This window comes from Python bivittatus, unplaced genomic scaffold (genome assembly GCF_059951505.1).
Source record: "Python bivittatus isolate LINGU-HERP-01145 unplaced genomic scaffold, Pbiv_v1 ctg000570_np1212, whole genome shotgun sequence".
Lineage (NCBI taxonomy): Eukaryota > Metazoa > Chordata > Lepidosauria > Squamata > Pythonidae > Python > Python bivittatus.
This window is the reverse complement of record NW_028277097.1, coordinates 24,382,418-24,394,705: the sequence shown is the minus strand read 5'-3', so window position 1 is coordinate 24,394,705 and position 12,288 is coordinate 24,382,418. Positions and strand designations below refer to the sequence as shown.

The following is a 12,288-nucleotide window of genomic DNA, read 5'->3' as shown; positions in this document are numbered from 1 at the left end:
CTCCAGCACACGACCAGGCAGAGGCCACCCCAAGGACAGGGCCCAGTTCTGGGCATCCCCTTTCAGAAGGACTCAGAGAAACTGGAAGAGGTTCACAGCAGACGATGAAGAGGATCAGGTGGCCAGAAACTACGCCTGAGGCACAGCCTTGAGAAGACTGGAAGCTATGGCACCCTTTTCAAACACCTGAGCAGATTCACAGGGAAGGGCAAGACTGGTTCTCTGTCTTCCAAAGTGCAGGTGAGGGACCAGGGGTGAAGCTGCAGACAGGCAGGATCTGACCAAATGTTAAAAAAACTTCCGCTCATTAGGGCAGAGAGGTGGGAGGTTCTCCTTCGTTGGATGTGCGCAACTGGAGGCTGGACAGACCTTTGGGGGGGGGCTGAGTTTAGATTCCTGCCCTGAGTGTTGGGGGTGGCTCAAGGGCCACAGGGGCCCCTCCCCACCTGGCTTCTCTGTGGGAATCCTCCATCCCCTGAGAACACAGACAAGTAGGAACGTGGGAGGGAATCACCGTGGCGACTTCACCCAGCGGCTGCACCGGAGTCGCAAGGCTTCTGCTGAGACTGGGACCGTTATCCTCCCTCCGGAGCAGCTCTGTCATGGGAAAGAGCAATTTGCTGCGCTTTCAGAAGGTATTTCTAAACACACCCACCAGAAATACGGTTTGGTTTTTAACATGCACGTTTAATAGCTGTCAGGGAAGCCTGGCAAAGCCCAGCAGAGACGCTCAGAGGGGCCAGGCTCTCATCGCTGCAGAAGAGGGCAGAGGTGAGAGTCTATCTTGTCAAAGGATCTGCAAATATTTGCCAGGCGTGACAGATCCCCGGCATCCGGCTGAACAGCGTGCGTGTGATGGAGATGGAATCGGTGCTTCTCGATCAGCAGTGACACTTACAGGAGGATAAAGCTGACAGGGAACATCAGAAATGGATTTGCACAAGAAAAATGAGGGACTCTTTTCAGGGCGCACCCATCGTTAGAAAGATAAAGCAGAGAAGGCAGAACCAGCACGTCGGGGGAAAAGATAAGGTACAGCATCCTCTGGAGCATCTCTGGGCACACCAGCCAGCCTTACAGAACGTGCTAGTGCCATCCTGACCAGGAGAAGCTGGCAGGGCCACTGAAGCGCACACTGGAAGGGAGCGCATCAGTATGGCCCCGTGCACAAAACCCACTGCAGACAAACTGCTCTCTGGCTTCCCTCTTATCTAAGATCAACGTCTGGAATTTTGATTACACGTTTCTCACAAAGCCTTTGTGCTTTCAGAGGACCACCCACCTAGTTCATTGTGGCTGAACTAAGGTGTGGCTCACCTTAAGCCTGGGTGAGCAAAAGGCAACAGCTATGTTCACACAACACATTAGGGCTGAACAAGTAAACCTTACAAGGGTTTCCCATGATGGTTCCCTCCACAGCGAAGACCAGGGCTGTGTGTGTGTGTTTGACTGACTGACTGACTGACTGGCTGACTGATTGATTGATTGATTGATTGATTGGCGTCCCATCTTTCACTTCTGGTGAGAACCCACCATCTTCCCATTCCACACTACCAGCCTCCCGTCTCCATCTTGGCCTACTTGGGTTTGTGGCACAAAGCCACAACATGCACATGAAATATGTTAAAAGAAACGCCACGAATGGGCTGCCAGTGCAGGACCAGAACCAGAGGTGCCCAAATTAAAGTCCAGCTCTAGCCATGGAAGCCTACTGGGTGAATTTAGTTCAGCTGACCCTACAGGGTTGTTGTTTGGGGGCGTTAAATCTGGAGGAGGCAGCATAACGGGCAGACTCTTAAATAAAGGCATTCTGAAAAAAGCTCCAGCTGCCTAGTCATGTCTCTGCATCACCACGACCCGTGCAGGGGGGAAGAGACCTTGTACAACTTTGGGTGCTGGCTGCAGAGAGGCCCGGTGTGATATCCCCACATCAAGCAGAGTAAACAAGCCAACGGTAGGTCTTATTTGGAGTCCTGTTTGGCGACGGTGCTGGGAAGGGCAATGAGGAAGGTCGGGGAAATGAGACCAAGCAGCCACAGGCGCTGCTGATTACTTATCACTCACAAACTGGGGCTGTCGGGAGCGCAGAAATCCTTGTGCCGGCACGGTCATTCATTCATAAAACAATCAAGCCCTGACTTCAGGGCTCGGACACGGGGCAACCGAGTGTTCCCGGACTCTGGAAAATTCAGCGGCAAAGCAGAACTGCAGCAGGCCGTTTCCGTGCCAAGGCCCTCTGTCCCCTTGAGGAGAGACCCGCCCCACATGCTTCCAGGCCCGGTGAGGCAGGATTCCAGGACGTGCCTTTCCAGCTGTGCCAGAGGGGCACGTCCCTGCGCATGGACCTTCTTCAGGAGAGCAGCAGGCGCCCCGAGGGTTCCCTCCCAGCCTGGCCAGCGAAGAGATCTGCTCTTCCTTCCAGGCAAAGCAGGGCACCTTCCCGCCTTCAGCGCAGCTGCACCCAGGGCGCCCTGGGGCCACAGCACTTCCCCCCACGAGGGGTCCCAACGTAACCCAGGAATTCATGGCAGGTCACCAAGCAGAAGCTGCCCCCCAGCCCTTTCCCCAACCCAGGGACAGACCACCCAATTATTTGCAGTTATCAATTCCAGGGTTGGGGAGGGGGCAAAGGGGTTTGAGCCAGCTATCAGCCCCCCCCAGCCCCAGAAGTTCACCCAGCGGCTCGGGCCGGCATCCTTTCTCCACTTGGCCTCCCTTATAGGGATGGTGTCATGGGGAAAGTTTGCAGGAAGGAGAGGTTCTGAGCTCCCGGGAGAAGGGGGGGGGGACAGAAATCAAAACAAACAATAGAACACCTTTATGTTTTCATCCCTCCCCAGTACACATGGTTTGTCACTCTCTTATTTCCGATCGCTCAGTCTGTCTGACTATCTATCACAGCTTGCTTGAATTTTACGCCCAGGAAGTTCCACACAGGAAGGACTCCTTTGAATCACCTGATTCCTCAGGGACACTTTGGCAACCGTCACTTTCGTCCATCGCCCTGCCTTCTTCCAGGACACCAGCTGGACTTCCCAGTCTCGCCTGTTGGTCTCCCACCCAATTTCCAGCCGGGGCCATGGAAGAGAGAATGCATCACACCCCCAAAGTCTCAAATTCAGAACTGCTGACCCAGAGCTCAGAGAGAGGTGACCCTGGGCCCCAGAGAAACAGCTCTTTCTCTGGGGGGGCACCACTCCGTAGCCCCCGCGGTCTGGAGCGGCTCTCTGTGCCATGGGGATGCGCCTGTGGTCAGCCGCCCTCCGGCCCTCGGAGAGGAAAACCTCTCTGTGCAGGAATCCAGCCTGCTGGAACGGCGCCGTAAACAGTCTCAGCCTTCCGGACACCAAGTGGCCCCGGCCCAGAGTTTGTTTAAAATCTGGATCATCCCCTAACCACCGCCGGGGCTTCTGTAATCAAGGCCGAGCGCCTGGCCTTGAAATAATGACAGGTTCTATTCCTGCACGGCCCCCTTTCTGCCCTCCTCCCTCGTTTCCCGTGGTCTGTTTTAACCCACTGATGGTAAGATACCTGCATGGGTCCCATCAAGAGGACTCACAATAAATCACATCCGCACTCCTCCCACAAAGCAGCTGGCAGTGACAACCGTGGGGAGGGGGAGGCAAAACTGCAGGGGGGTCTCGGGGGGGATCTTCGCCTGGCTTCCTCCTGCTCCATGGGCAGTGCTCCAGAAGGGCCACATCCTAGGAACTGGCATTGGGAAGGGTCCCCAGGCCCTCCTCTCCACCCCCATCTCCCACTATCCAGATGACAGAATCCCAGACGGATGACTGTGGAGCCTCCACTTTACCAGATGTGTGCTGCTGCAGCCCACCCCACCCGCAGCCCCACTCTGGGTCACTGGATGCTGTGATCAACCCCTTTTGGAATCAGCCTGCCTGTCCCGAACACCCATAGCTCCACGTCCTCACTCTGAGATGATGCATAAAGGCCTAGAGCTTCTTCGGCATGACCCTCCTTCAAGTGTTTCAAAGTGGGATAATGTTCCCCCTCAGCTGACTTTCCCTAAGGCTAAATATATCCGTTTTCCTTAGTCTCCTCTTAAAAGTTTCCAGCAACCCCTTCTGCTTCCCTGAACTAGTCAACCATGAGAACTGTTAAGCAGCGGAACAGCCAGCCCCCCGGAGTTGTGGGTGCCCTACTGCTCCAGGTATTCAGACAAAGACAGGACAACCCTTGGTCGGAGATGGCATGAGGACCCCTGCCTTGGGCAGGGGGCTGGACTAGAAGACCTCCAACCCTGGGATTCTACGATTCTATGTTTGTCTGGATCTTCAGGGTGGGATCTAGAACTGGATCCAACAGTCAAGGCGGGGTCTGAGTAACACAGACCAAAGTGGAACCATGACTTTCCTTGTTCTGAAAATAATGCAACTGGTGCAGCCTAAAATTGCATCTGCCCCGTTTTGCAGCCACCTGCAGGGACACCCCGACTCTTATTCAACTTGCAAGTAACTCCTATTCTGGGATGGGGCGCGGAGATGGCCTTGGAGAAGGTGTGCGGCAGCTGTTGGGAAAACATCAGCTTAGCTCAGAAAGAGAGGAGGGTGAGGAAGAAAGAGATGACCCTCTTTGTTGTAAGAGTGGGCGGGGGTGTGTGTGCGTGCCAGGCTTTCGAGATTCCATTATGATGTCTCGCAACCAGAAAGCAGAGTTCCAGTTTCTTGACCTGCCCCACCTCAGAGCCGATACATTACAAGACCTTTTTCACAGGGCTGAAACTAAGTCAGGTGTCCCAATCCTGTACTTGAACACTTGATTTCTGTTTCCTAAATGCAGAACTCTGCCCATGTCGCCGTGACTTCCAGTCCATTTTTCCAACGGAGATAGTTTTGAATTTACTTTCTAACTTCTGAGATGTTAGCTATCCCATGACTTTTGAAATGCAGTATGCGCCCTCTTCACGGCTTCCTCCAAGTCATTAATCAAGACACTGAAGGGCAGGGGGGATCTGGTCCTTGTGGCACCGTCCTGACACCGCTCTCCAACTGAAGGAGGAACCGCTCTTCAGCACAAAACGAGAACCACCGGCAGCCCCCACTGGTCCTGCCATCCAGACCCCATTCAACCAGCTTGCTAATCAGCACACGGGGGGGGGGAGGGGGCTTTGTACTGAATGTGCACTAGCCTTGAAAGAAGATTGGATCCAGATAAATTGGAGATGTCACCAAGGCCATAAACAACCACTGCTTGCACACAATTTCACAGCCAACTCGGCACAACAACATCTTACTTTATGCAGAAATGTCCAAGCTGGCAGAGCAGCAGGCAATGCAGAAGGTTACTGATTTTGATTTTGGAATTCGCTCAATGCATTAGAGGGGAAGAATTGTGCAGGAGAATGAGTGTGAAAGAAACAAAGAACTTGTCATGGTGTTTGCTTAAAATAAATGGCCCTTTTTTTTTTTTTTTTTTTTACAAATGTAAGCTGTTTTTAGAGGAAGAACTGTAAGAGGTTTGAGGGGATCCACCTGATTCGTATCTTCATTCATCAGACACCTGGAGTCAGGGGTCACACAAATCTGATAAATAGATGAATGAATGAATGAACGATTGAAATTAAATGGCAGTATTTCAGAGCAGGTGATATATACTAAAGACATTTCCTTGGACTTAATATAACACAGATAATGTTTTCTACTGAGTCCACTTGAGGAAGTCCATTAACGGGCACTTTTTGATTGAATGCCAATGCGTGCCAGCACCCTGCAGGGATAACCTGGAGAACCCCAAGCCAAGTCCTCCTCCTTAAGCCTTCTGCACGCAAACAGGTTTGTCTGCTGCTGTGTTCTGCTGAGCCACGTGGCAGGAGCGATAGGAACTACAGTCACATCTTCAACCATCTTCCTGCACAAGCACCCATGGTGGAAAGAACTTGTGAACTGGGACTCTCCATTTTCCTGTCTACTAGATATGAAAGAGCCTATAAAAGTGCTGATCCAGAGAAGCATTGCGTGCACCCAGGCCTTGCAATCTGGGATCTGAAGTCCCAACAGTTCTGGAAGACACCAAGCTGGTGACGGTTGCAGAGCAAAGGGCAGACAGACACACGTCAGCCTGAGACACGCATTTCCCAGACACACGTTGGAAAAGACGGAGTTCCTACAGTGCACAAACTTCCCCTTGCTCGTTATTTACCTCCTCATACAGTCCTGCCACCTTCTCCGAACTCTGGCGTTTTCCAGAAGGATCCCTTTGAGTGAAATTACACCCACTCCTCATTTAGCGACCAAGTTTCATTCCAACGACTAAGTCATTAAGCAGAATGGTCACTATGTGAACACGTGACTTCACAATCGCTGGTTGCTGCCATCTCATTCAGATCAAGTTCTGTGGTACAGTACATTATTCTCACTCCAGCATGCATTGTTGTCAGGCTCACGAAATTTGGTTATAAATGTGCACATTGATAGGAAAATGAATTTTTTATTACCGTCGCACTTGCGAAGGGTCACTAACTGAGATAGTCACTAAATGAGAAGTGGGTGTAATTCAGAAATCTGAAGGTTAAAACTAGTTTCACAACGCATCCTACCATGAACTTCCACATTCCCCACATCTTTGCAATGATGTCCAAGAATTCAGGGTACTTACTTGGAATGCTTCACACAATACACTTAATCTGGTTACTGAATTAAACCATTTTATCAATTCACACAATACATTGAAATTCAAACCAACCAAGGGGGCAGGGATTGACAACACACTCAGACATGCGCTCAAGGTGTTGAACTGACCTGGGTCAGCATGTGTGAACACAGCTGCAGTGTAACAGCCCTGTGTTAACACCATGATGCAAGTGTACCCATCAAAGACCCCCAATTGGCCATGGCTCCTTGTTGAGCAAACTGTTCCTGGTGAATCTGGGTTTGCTGTCATGGTTTGTGGGAGAGAGGATGAGCATGTGCACATTCCCTAACGCAGGAGAGGCTTAGACCAGCATCTTCTCATGGCAACCCTGTTTCCTGCTTCTGTCACTTCAGCATTTCTAAAGACGTTTCCAACCCAGTAAACCAAGTAGCTGAGGCGGAGAAAGGATGCCAAAAGCTCGTCCTTTAATCTGTGCTGCCTCGCCAGCGGTTGCAGCGCTCTTCTCCCCGTCAAGGCGCTTTCCCTTCATGCGCCCCCCCTCCCGCCTTCCTGCTGCCCAGAAGGGTCTCCCCTGCAGCCCTTCCCGCACGGGGCCGCGCATGCCCTGGCTGGAACGCCTCAGCCGTCCCCTGGCTTGAAGGACACTGACCACAAAGGACAGCCAGCCGGCAGACGGGCCATAAATCACGGTGGGAAGGTTTCCGATAAGGCTGCGGGCCCCAAAGGGGCCGGCTGGGCCGCTTCCAAAAGGATTCAGGTTCCGCAGCGGGGGCGGGCAGGGGGCGGCACTGACGCAGCTGAGTCACCCGCTGGCTTGTTCATTCACTCCTTGATTCATTCATGCTTCAGCAGAGAAGCCACACACGGTCTCTTTGCTTCAGCTGCCCTCCGGGGGGGCTTCATTCAAGTGGCGGGCACCAAGAGCCTGGAACCCTCAGATTTTCTCGTGACTGGGAAAGCCCCCTCCCCAGGCAGCCGCCCTCTAAGAAAATTGGCTCTGCTGCCGGAGAGATCCGACCCCTCTCCCCACCGCCTCGAAGCACACTTTCTGCGACTTCCTTCAGATGGGCAGCTGCCAAAATCTCACGGGAGAAATCCCTCCTCCTTTGCCCTGCAGCCTCCGTCTGTCTCTAAAGCACCCACCGGTTCCAGGGCTCCCCGCCCCATGAGGAGGGGCTGGCTGGCTGCCAAGTTTACTCTGGGGGGTAAAGGACCCCAGACTTTGGGTGCAAAGCAACCAAAAGACCCCCAGGGAAAGGGTCCAAAGACCCAAGGCTCTCCAGGTATATTTGACTGACTAGAACTCCCATTATCCCCACAGTACCACCTCTGAAAGAGAGATTGGGCGAGGCGCTAAATGCACATGTCTCCAAATTGCACAGGCTGGTAAACTTTAAACCAGCCTGAATTGCTTGCAGAAATCCAGCAGGAGGCCGAGCCCCTCCCCTCCCCTCCCCTCCCCTCCCCTCCCTCTTCTGCAACAAACACAGTCCATGTTCCGAATTACTGAAGGCTGGTGTGGGGCAAGAAAAGGGTTTATGAAAAGGACAAGATGTGAAAGCACAGAAGTCTGGCGAGCAGCTGCTTAATGTTTTAACACTTACTGAATGTCCATTCAACAGCACATGCACAAGTTTTGTTCCATTTCTTTCCAGCTCAGTCACAAAAGAGCCTTGTGTCCGGCTCCCTTTCAAGAAGCAGCAGAGAAATCCCCTCCCCTACCCGCCACCGATCAAGCTGTGGACACATCAGATCTGCCTGCCCGCTTAGGTCAAGCCCCGTCACATCTGGCCTCCTTGGCCAGTGGGAGGCTCACGGGGTCTGCAGGGTGTGGTCAAAAAAGTCAAGGCAGCAGCCACCCACACATGATGCCCATAAAAGTCCGGCGGGGCTTCAGTCACGCCGCTGTGGCCACCATCTTGATGGTTTTGACCACCCCTGCAGACGTTCTTAGAAAGCTCACCGGCAGAGCAGGACAAAGGCGGCCGCCTCCCGAGGGTTCCCTGCCTCCCAGGCCAACTAAGCTGCCTCTGAATGTGGAGGCTCCATGGAGCATTAGCATGTTATAAATCTCTCAGCTACATTCCTTCTACCGCATCCAATGCTGCTTAAACACTTGGACCGTGCCAGACTTTGGAGCAAGAACCAAAAAAGCCACTTGTGTAAGGCACTAAGCTTCAGACATGCATTTTCGCTCGTTGGCCCAGAATTAGATTTCCTGAGACACAGAATGGCAAGGAGCACAGATGTCCACTTCTTGGCATCGCTTTACGAACCAAACGGGATTCGTGCAATGAGATAATGCGTGTGAGCAGCACCAGGGTCCTGAAATCTCACCAACTGCCATGATGCTCCCTAAATTCCCTGTGGACGCAGGGCAGGCGGGGGGGGGCAATACCTACCCTCCTCCCCAGCAGCCCCCTCATCATAAGCATGCCTGGCATACCCAGCAGCCATGAAAGCAGAGGTCATTCATACCGGCACAGTCAGGAAGGATGGCCCTCCTGCACCACCAGCAGGCCACTGCTGGTCTTCTCAGGCCAGGCACCCAAAGAGGCCCTCCAGCTTTGGTCCCCTGGAGAGCCGCATGGAGCTTTTCTGGTTGGTCACTGTGGCCACCAGCTCTGGGCTTTGCATGGAAGAAACGGTGGCACAGGAGGAGGCCCAAATGACGAGGCTGAGGGCCCACCAAGTGCCCATGGCGTCAGCCACTGCCCAAGATCGTGGGGGACAGGACTGGCTGTGCGCGAGGCCAGCTGGCAGGGAAGGCCTTCGCCCTGGGTGCTTCATGAATAATAGGATTCTTCCTGCCTTTCGCAAAGCCCTTCCTGGCCAGGCCCTCACGGACACTCCCAACTTAGTAAGGGGTGAAAGAACCACCTTGTTCAGAATCCGAGCGCCAGCAGCCCTTGACGGGCCCAAGCCTTCAGAAGGGTTTCCTTGGCCTGTTAGTGAGATCCGCAGACCTCACTTCCTTCGTCAGATGTATACGGCCACCCCATCCTGCCAAGCGACTAACACACTAGTTTACAGGCTAAAACATCTGTATCAAACACCCCAGAGCATAAGCACGTAGAAAGGAAGCACTGAGCAGAAAGGAAAACTGGCAACAGAGGGCGGGCCATCCGCAGCAAATTCACCCAGCCCCTGAGCTCGGCTAGCGCCAACCCCCACGCCTGGGAGACAGGCCAGATCTGTGTTGCTTTGCGAAAGGCCGGCAGGGAGAGGCCCCTCCGACCTCAGGGAAGGCGGTTCCAGAAAGCAGGCTTCCTGGGTGTCGCCAGATGACCCGCTACGCGACCGGGCACGGAGCTCTGCCCTCCCACCAGACCTGACGGGATGGGCAGAAACCGTCAGAGAGAAGCGGTCCCTCAGACAGCCCAGCCCCACGCCCGGGTTTGTGCAGTGGGGAGTTCTGAAGGGCAGAAAAACACTGCGCCCAGAAGTCAATGCGGTCATTGTGCCCGTGTGTGTCCTGCTGAAGGCTGCTGCGGGGCAAGCGGGGGGGGGGGCAGCAGGCACACCCAGGCAACCCAGACCCTGCGGCCGAGCGAGAGCCTCTCCCGGCCCCCCCGGCGCCAGGAAGAGCCTCTCCTTACGCCAGCCGGTCCCGACAAACGCGCTTCCTTCAGGCGCGCACAGCGGCTCGGGGGCCCCTGCAACGGGCTGCCGGCGGACCTGCCCCTCTCCGCGCGGCATCCTCAAGCGCTTCGCCGGCCTCCCGGAGCCCGCCTGTGCCGGGCGTGCCGGAAAGCCCGCCGTGGGCCCCGCCGCCGCCGTGGGCCCCGCCGGGCCCTCGGGGACCCTGAGGAGCAGCGCAGCAGTCCACAGGAGGGGGAGCCCTGAGCCGCGGAGCCGAGTCCTGATCCGCGCCGGGCGGGGCGGGGCGGGGCGGGGCGAGCGAACCGTCCCGCCGGCCGCCGCTTGTCAAAGTCACCTTCTGGGTTCACTCCGGAGCCTCCCCCGAGTCATGCTCGCCCCCCCAGCCCTCCTGGCCCCTTCCAGAGGTCCCGGACCTCTGCCCGCGCGGGGGGGCGCGCGCTGGGAAGAGGCGGCGAGGGCGGCCAGCGTGCCCGGCTGGAGGGCCGCGGGGCAGCTGCGGCTGGGATGCCCGCGACGAAGTTCCCGTGCGCCCTCTCCTGGGGCGGGGGCAGGGGCCAGCGGCGGTCGCAGCCTGGGCAGCGGCGCCCGCCTCCAGGGGCCTTCCGCGGCTCCTCCAGCCTGCCCGGTGCCAGGCGGGTGGGCAGCGGCCCGCCTTCGCCTCCTCCCGCTGCGGGCTCCCTCCGCGCCCCCGCCCCGAAGGGCAGAGCCCCTCGGCGGCGGCCCTCCCCGGCTTGGCGCGCGGGGGGCGCGCGGGCTGGGCCAGGGGGGTCCCGTCCCGCCCCGGCCGAGGAGCTCCGCGAAAGTTCCTCCCGGGATGGGGCCTGGCAGGGGGTGGGCGCGAGGCCGCCGGGCGCCGCGGCTCTTACCTCCTCGGCCGGGCGAGGCGAGGCGAGGCGAGGCGAGGCGCGGCTCCTGCTCCCGCTCCCGCTCCTCTCCCTCTCCCTCTCCCTCTCCCTCTGCTGGGCTGCGGGCGCCCGGCCGGCCCTCCCGCGGCTGCCCGGCGAGCGAGGGAACCACGTCCGGCTGCCGGGGGAGGGAGGGGGAGGGGGAGGGGGCTGCCCAGAGCTGCTTCGCCGCGCGAGAGGCGCGCGCCCGGCCAGCGGGTCCGCGTCCCGCCGCGGGAAGGGCTCGCCCAGCGCCGCTCGCCGCCCTGCGCTGACCGCCCGCCCGCTCGCCCGGGTGCCCTTCGCCTGCCAGAGGCGCGACGAAGGCAGCGGAGCAAAGGCCACCGCCGCGCCAGGCGTGAAGCCGAAGACCCCGGAGCTAGTCGCTGCGGAATAGAAGCGGCGCCCCCCCCCCCGCCACTGTCCTGTTTTCAGCATCTTTCTGAAGGCGCCCGGGAGGGGGCCGGCCTGAGCCCCCCGCCCCGCGGAGACCGTCCCAGAGCCGCAGCGCTGCCCCTCCCGGCCTCCGCCCCCTCCCCCTCGGTGCCCCCGGAGGCCGGGCGCCTCTGCCGGGGCAGGCGCGCCGTGGGCACCGCGGGACCAGCCCGCCGCCCTTTGCCCTGCCCGCCGAGGCTCACTGGTAGCCGGACAATCCCCCCCACCGACCAACTGGGGCTGCGGCACGGTGGAGCCGCAGCGCTTCCTGAGGTGGAAGTTCCGTCTTTGGGGAATGGAGTCCAGCCTCCCCTTCAGGCCCTTCGCCTGCCCGAGGCCGGAGCGGTCCCAAGAGGTGCGACGGAAACCAACGCCGGGCCGCAGCCGGACAAGGCCAGATCTGGGAGTTCAGAACCTCCCGCTTTCTCACGGACCGCCAGCACAAAGCCCTGAATGTCCACCCCTTTTTGAGCATTCTTTGAGGGTCCAACAAAAATGAAATAATATGTTCTGATGAATAAGTGACTTTTAAATAATGAAAAGTATATGTTACATTTCTTGACACTTGGACTCATTGATCCTCCACAATTCCAGCTGGAATATATAATACTAATGTTCATTGTTTAAAAATGCTTGATAAGATGGAATTGTGGGTTCTGTTCAAACACTGCGTTGCTCAAGGATCTTAAAATTGCAGGTACCTCGGAGGCTGCTGGAGCGTCTGGGCCATGCGGTTCGATCAGTACATGTACGT

At 56.8% G+C, this 12,288-nt stretch overlaps 1 protein-coding gene across 5 annotated transcripts in view; it reads right to left on the bottom strand.

Annotated features, from left to right (window-relative positions):
- Positions 1 to 11,257, bottom strand: part of IL11RA (interleukin 11 receptor subunit alpha) — a 71,154-nt gene extending 59,897 nt beyond the window's left edge. Inside the window, exon 1 of one of the 5 annotated variants that reach the window (XM_088152835.1) lies at positions 11,082 to 11,257. The gene's annotated coding sequence lies outside the window, so the exon portion shown is untranslated. The remainder of the gene's footprint in view (positions 1 to 11,081) is intronic. The other 4 variants (XM_088152833.1, XM_088152834.1, XM_088152837.1 and 1 more) reach the window with 4 other exon arrangements.
- Positions 11,258 to 12,288: the final 1,031 nt, after the last annotated feature.